General features: G+C 44.7%; 1 protein-coding gene across 2 annotated transcripts in view; it reads right to left on the reverse strand.

Moving 5' to 3' along the window:
* Positions 1-5,146, reverse strand: part of LOC138663948 (gastrula zinc finger protein XlCGF57.1-like) — a 39,492-nt gene extending 34,346 nt beyond the window's left edge. For both annotated transcript variants that reach the window (XM_069750324.1, XM_069750325.1), the window contains exons 1-2: positions 5,104-5,146; positions 4,875-4,957 (exon numbers count right to left, since the gene is read on the reverse strand). The gene's annotated coding sequence lies outside the window, so the exon portion shown is untranslated. The remainder of the gene's footprint in view (positions 1-4,874; positions 4,958-5,103) is intronic.
* Positions 5,147-6,812: the final 1,666 nt, after the last annotated feature.

Below are 6,812 nucleotides of genomic sequence, written 5' to 3' on the forward strand. Positions count from 1 at the left end.
GTAGTTTTCCCCCACATTTGGGGTATCGGCTGTTATGATACGGTGGTCTAGGAGCAACATGGAACGAGCTCTGAAGGAAGTGGTAACTGTACTGACCGCAGTCCCTAAGCTCAACACAATACTAGAAGTAGCCGTGGAATGCTCCTAACTCTCCCTAGGCATCTCGTCACAGCCTAAGAGCTAACTACCCCTAAAGATAGAAGCAGGAAAGCTATCTTGCCTCAGAGAAAATCCCCAAAGGATAGATTAGCCCCCCACAAATAATGACTGTGAGTGGAGAGGGAAAAGACATACACAGAATGAAACCAGGATGAGCACAGGCGGCCAGTCTAGCTAAATAGGACAGGATGGAATACTGTGCGGTCAGTATAAAACACTACAAAAATCCACGCAGAGTTTACAAAAAATCTCCACACCTGACTAAAGGTGTGGAGGGCAAATCTGCCTCCCAGAGCTTCCAGCAAGACAGAATTAATTCACACTGATAAGCTGGACAAACATAGAAAGCACAGAATGGATAAGTCCACAATCTATGGACAGAAAAGGGCAAGCAAAAACTTAAGGTACCGTCACACTAGACGATATCGCTAGCGATCCGTGACGTTGCAGCGTCCTCGCTAGCGATATCGTCCAGTGTGACAGGCAGCAGCGATCAGGATCCTGCTGTGATGTCGCTGGTCGGGGAAGAAAGTCCAGAACTTTATTTCGTCGCTGGACTCCCCGTAGACATCGCTGAATCGGCGTGTGTGACACCGATCCAGCGATGTCTTTGCTGGTAACCAGGGTAAACATCGGGTAACTAAGCGCAGGGCCGCGCTTAGTAACCCGATGTTTACCCTGGTTACCATCCTAAAAGTAAAAAAACAAACACTACATACTTACCTACAGCCGTCTGTCCTCCATCGCTGTGCTCTGCTCTCCTCCTGCTCTGGCTGTGAGCGTCGGTCAGCCGGAAAGCAGAGCGGTGACGTCACCGCTCTGCTTTCTGGCTGCCCGGCGCTCACAGCCAGACCAGAGAAGCAGAGCGCCGAGGACAGACAGCGGTAGGTAAGTATGTAGCGTTTGTTTTTTTACTTTTTAGGATGGTAACCAGGGTAAACATCGGGTTACTAAGCGCGGCCCTGCGCTTAGTTACCCGATGTTTACCCTGGTTACCGGGGACCTCGGGATCGTTGGTCGCTGGAGAGCGGTCTGTGTGACAGCTCTCCAGCGACCAAACAGCGACGCTGCAGCGATCCGGATCGTTGTCGGTATCGCTGCAGCGTCGCTATGTGTGACGGTACCTTTAGCTTAGCTGAACTGGTCAGGATAACAGGGAACTCCAAAGAGATGTGAATCCAACCAGGAACCATTTACAAGTGGCACTGGCTGAAGATAGAGCCAGACTTAAATAGCCGAGCAGAAGAGACGATAAGTGGAGGCAGCTGATGACAGCTAACTCCAAGGAGCAGCCATACCACTAGAAACCACAAGAGGGAGCCCAAGAGCAGAACTCACAAAAGTGCCACTTACAACCACCGGAGGGAGCCCAAGAGCGGAATTCACAACAATCGGCATACTCAGGAGAAATTGGACAACAAAATGTATGGTGCAATTTCTCATGTTACCCTTATAAAAATGTAAAATTTGGGACCAAAATAACATCTTTGTGGGGACAATTTGATTTTTTTAAATTTATATATATATTATATAAATTATACGTGGACTGATGATTTTGGAGACACGCTGTTTACACTTTAACTATCATATTATTGTATTTCCTATAACTGCTGCATCTTTGTATTTCCAGGGTACCCACAATTGTTTTGGTTTTCTCACTCACCAGGATGTTCTATGTGTGTTTGTATGTTTTGGAATTTTCTAACTTTTTATATGTATTTTTGTATTTATTAAAATTATCATATATTTCTTTTACTCTTTGTCCTCTCATTTTTCTGTCAGCATTGCTATTGTTAGAAGTGCATTATGGGACACATTACCCTTATGGGGATCTATAAACTTTTGATTCATTTCTATGTGTTGATGTCGAGGTCAGTTCGTCTCTATGTGTTGCATGTCAAAGTAACTAGACGCGAGTGAAGGGTGCAGAGCATCTGAGACTAAAAAAAAAGAGAAAAAGAGCCAGGAAGGCAAAGAGGGGTGGGGAATTATCATGAAAAGGTAGGCCTGCAGTCTATAATACACATGTCCAACCCCCTGCTCAATGCAGGATTCACTAAACCATCTAAGACAGATGTCTGTCCAGCCTTTGTTTGAAGACTTCCATTGAAGGAGAACTCACCGCCTCTCATGGCAGCCTGTTCCACTCATTGATCACCCTCACTGGCAAACAATGTTTTACAATATCTAATCTGTGTCTTCTCCCTTTCAGTTTCATTGCATTGCTTCTCGTGTTTTCATGTGCAAATGAGAATTATGATAATCCCTCTACACTGTGACAGCCCTTCAGACATTTGTAGACAGCTATTCAGTCTCCTCTTAGCCTTCATTTTTGTAAGCTAAACATTCCCAGATCCTTTAACCGTTCCTTGTAGGAAATACTTTGCAGTCCGCTCACTATTCTGGTAGGTATTCTCTGAACTTGCTCCAATTTTTCATTGTCTTTTTTAAAATGTGGTGCCCAGAACTGGACACAGTATTCCAGATGAGGCCTGACCAAGGAGGAGTAGAGGTGGATAATTACTTCACGTGATCCAGTATCTATGAGTCTCTTAATACATCCTAGAACTAAGTAAGTGCTCCCTCAGATAGGGATTCTAGGGTAATTTGTATTGACACTAGTGATGAGCGAGTGAGCGGGTTTTCCCGAGCACGCTTGAGTGACCTCTGAGTATTTGTTATTGCTCGGAGATATAGTTTTCATCACCTCAGTTGCATGATTTACGGCTTCCAGATAAGCTGAATACATGTGGGAATTCGCTAACAAGCAGGCATTCCTGTTTTGGCTTTTATCCTAAGTCATGTAACAAGACTCGTTAAAGGGTCGACATTAACTTCAAGGATTGCTACTTCCTATAGGTGGCACTAGAGTTCTAGTCCTCTTCCTCTCTGAAGACACTATTTGCACAGTACCCTAGGATGTAGTTCATCTGAACAAAGATTTAAATTCATTTAAATCAGCTGAGTATTCCCTCACCATCTTTCTGTTTATGGATAGTGTGGATTCTTTTATTCCTTCAATAACACCGTGAAGTGCACTGCATATGGCTGCAGGAGGTCACAGTGGTTGGCCTTCCAGACTAGTGGCCACCTCCCCCAGCCTTAATGGTGTCACCTGGATATGGGTGTTTATAACTCCCAACTTCCTGTTGGGAGCTGTGGGTGTTATTTTCTATTTGCACTTTCCTGTTGAGGCTTGGAGCTGCAGCAGTCGGCTAGCAACCTCTTTGGCGTTTGTAGCACAAAGGTGTTTCTCTCCGAGTCTACTCAAGCTAAGTTTTCCCCTCGTTTTGTGTATCGTAGCCATCTTTAGTGTTAGTGGGGTTCGACCAGCGACACCCCTTCCTTCCCTAAGCAGGGCTGACTGGGACTATCCTGCTCGGTGATAGGTGCGGAACCTATTTAGGGTCTCTTAGGGCAGACAGGGTGACGTTAGATCTAACTAGGACCCCGTAGCTGCATGTCTCGACAGCCACAACACATGCAGGGATTTTCCTTTTGTTACGTAATCCCTGCATGTGTTGCGACTGCTAAAAAGCCACAAGACATGCAGCTGCGGGGACTCGAACATAATGTTCGAGCACGCTGAAGACACTACATTAGCACTCAGGCATGCTCAGATAACACCTTATCTGAGCATGTTCGCTCATTACTAATCTGAATAAAATCAATAATTGGTGACCGCCCTATGCCTTTATCACTCCTAGGCAAAACTTTCACATGAAGGAATTCAGCAGTGAAGTTGTTCTAAACATCTTGGAAAACTGACCCCAGATCTTCTTTGTATGAGGCTTGGGCAGATAGTTCGGTCTTTTCATGTGATCCCAGACAGACCCGGTGATGTTGAGATCAGGGATCTGTGGGGCTGGATTGTCACTTCCAGGACTCTCTTGTTCTTATTTACTCTTTAAAGCATTTTTAATGTTATTGGCCGTATTTTCGGGGTCATTGTTCTGCCGATTACATTTGGAGCCAATCAGTTGCCTCCCTGATGGTATTGCATGATGGAATGGTATTTTTCAGCATTGAGGACACCAGTAATCCTGATCAAGTCACCAGTTCCATTCAATCAAATGCCCCAAACTCGCAGGTTCCTCCACCATGCTTCAATGCTGCGCTAGACCCTCATTATTGCGCCACCCTTCAAGAACAAACTTTCTTCTGCTACAGCCAAATATTTCACGTTGTGACTGCTCAGTCCAGAACTCCTGCTGACATTATTCTACCCCACAGTTCTTATGTTTTCATGCTTCGGCTTGACGAGGGCCAACAGCCCGAAACACCGTGTCTGCGAATTGAGATACTGATTTGGCTTTTATCCTAAGTCATATTGCACGACTCGTTAAAGAGATGACTGTGACTTGTAGGATCGCTGCTTCCAACAGGTGGCGCTATAGAGTTCAAGTCCTCTTTTTCTCAGAACAGGCAATTTGCATATTATGTTTTCGTGCAGAGTTGAGTCACTTAGCCTTGTTTCCTTATTGAAGATATGATCACTTTATATTTTATTTTTTTTGTAGATTTTTTAAAACCTTAAATGTTTTCCGTTATGCCTGGCCTGATAGCTTATAACATATACTGCAACAGAAGTGTCACAGCAAGCAGTGAAAACTGCGGTCTCCTATGAAGCCCCGCCACAAGATGGCGCTACATAATATACATGAGTATAAACACACATATGTCCACATACACTGGATATATAAAACCACACTGACTTTATGGGTGAGATCAGGGAAGAAGGCTCCACTCAGGACAGATGAATCCTGCAGACACTTCCCACAGTCATTGTCGAATCGTCCTGAGTGAGAGGAGGGAGGGATGGAAGATAGAACTGGGTCATAATGTTGCTGCGAGCACTGGTATAAGGGGGCGCTATCTCCAGGAATGAAGGGGTTACTGCCCCCTGCCCCCTGTGCCCAGTAATGGGGAATCTCCAGCACCTACCTCCACCAGCAGAGCCGCACACCACATATATGGCTGTTCTGTGCGCACAGGACCTGTGATGAGGTCACAGGAGGGGAGGAGTCAGGGGTCACATGATCAGCGGCCTCAGTGTATGCAGGACTGTGCTGTGCTGGTTTATAAACATAAGGATGAATGACCTTGGGGAGACACCATCACGTGTTTCTCAACGGAGTGATCCAGAACACTGCCCCCATCCCTTATGGGAAATATGCTGTGCTGGTTGTCATGGTGCTGGATGAGGGGAAGTTTCTGTGTGGGGTCAGGAGGGGTTTACAGGGTGGATGTAGCAGAGCCATGTGTGTACGAAGTGTACGGAGCGGAGCCGTGTGTGTACGAAGTGTACGGAGCGGCGTGTGTGCGAGGTGTATGGAGCGGAGCCGTGTGTGCGAGGTGTATGGAGCGGAGCCGTGTGTGTACGAAGTGTACAGAGCAGAGCTGTGTGTATGTGAGGGGTGACATAGATTGTGGATGCCCCCACCCCTCTAAATACGTCCCGGTTAACTGTGTATATGTTGTTGTATTCACTATGCCATTTCAAGTGCTGCTGTGTACATAAACATATATATTTTATCTTTATGCATATAATGTTGTAAGGAAAGTGCAGTACTGAAGATTGCCCACTAGATCGGGTACCTTAAATTAGTGTACATAGTTTCCTAATACAAGGAGTCTGCTGTGGGTAAGCTTTACCTGATTTTAGTGAGTGAAGCCAGGGAGCTGAACAGCTCAGGAGGGGGCCTCACCGCAAATGAAGGTAAATATAGGTCATTGACCTGCTTTACCTTCATTCCCCGGGGTTTTGCAGCCACGAACAACGTTGCATTAGCAAAGCTCGTGGCTGCAAAATATTTTAACCCCTTCAGATTGATTTACATCGTTGGACATTACAGATCTTCGGAAGGTAAGGATATTGTTGGTTTATTATTTTGACTTTGTTACAGATCGAGGGTCTTCAGTGAGTGGATTGGGCGTTGAATAAACTATTACAACAACCTTTGTTTTTATTTTATTAAAATAATTTTTAATAATGTGTTTGTGTATTTTTTAACCCTTTACTAGTATTGGATTAATAATGGATAGGTGTCATAATTGACGCCTCTCCATTATTAATTTGGTTTAATGTCACCTTACAATAGCAAGGTGGCATTAACCCTTCATTACCCCATATCCCACCGCTACGCGGGAATGGGAAGAGAGTGGCCAAGTGCCAGAATAGGCGCATCTTCCAGATGTGCCTTTTCTGGGGTGGCTGGGGGCAGATGTTTTTAGTTAGGGGGGGCCAATAACCGTGGACCCTCTCCAGGCTATTAATATCTGCCCCCAGTCACTGGCTTTACTACTCTGGCAGAGAAAATTGCGCGGGAGCCCATGCCAATTTTTTTCCGCCATTTAACCCTTTAATTTAATAGCTAGAACGGCCAAATTTTGCATATACACACTACTTACATTAGTAGTGTGGAATATGCAAAAAAAATGGGGATATGAGATGGTTTACTGTATGTAAACCAGGTCTCATATCATGTCGGGTTTAGGAAGGAGATAGCAAAAGCCGGTAATTGAATTACCGGCTTTAAAGCTATCTAGCGCTGTACGAAGTAATAATATATATACATATATGTGTCTAATGACACACACATATATATATATATAGACAGTATATATATATAATTTTTTTTTTTTAACACATG

The sequence above is a fragment of the Ranitomeya imitator genome, chromosome 2 (assembly GCF_032444005.1).
Source record: "Ranitomeya imitator isolate aRanImi1 chromosome 2, aRanImi1.pri, whole genome shotgun sequence".
In the NCBI taxonomy this organism is placed as follows: domain Eukaryota; kingdom Metazoa; phylum Chordata; class Amphibia; order Anura; family Dendrobatidae; genus Ranitomeya; species Ranitomeya imitator.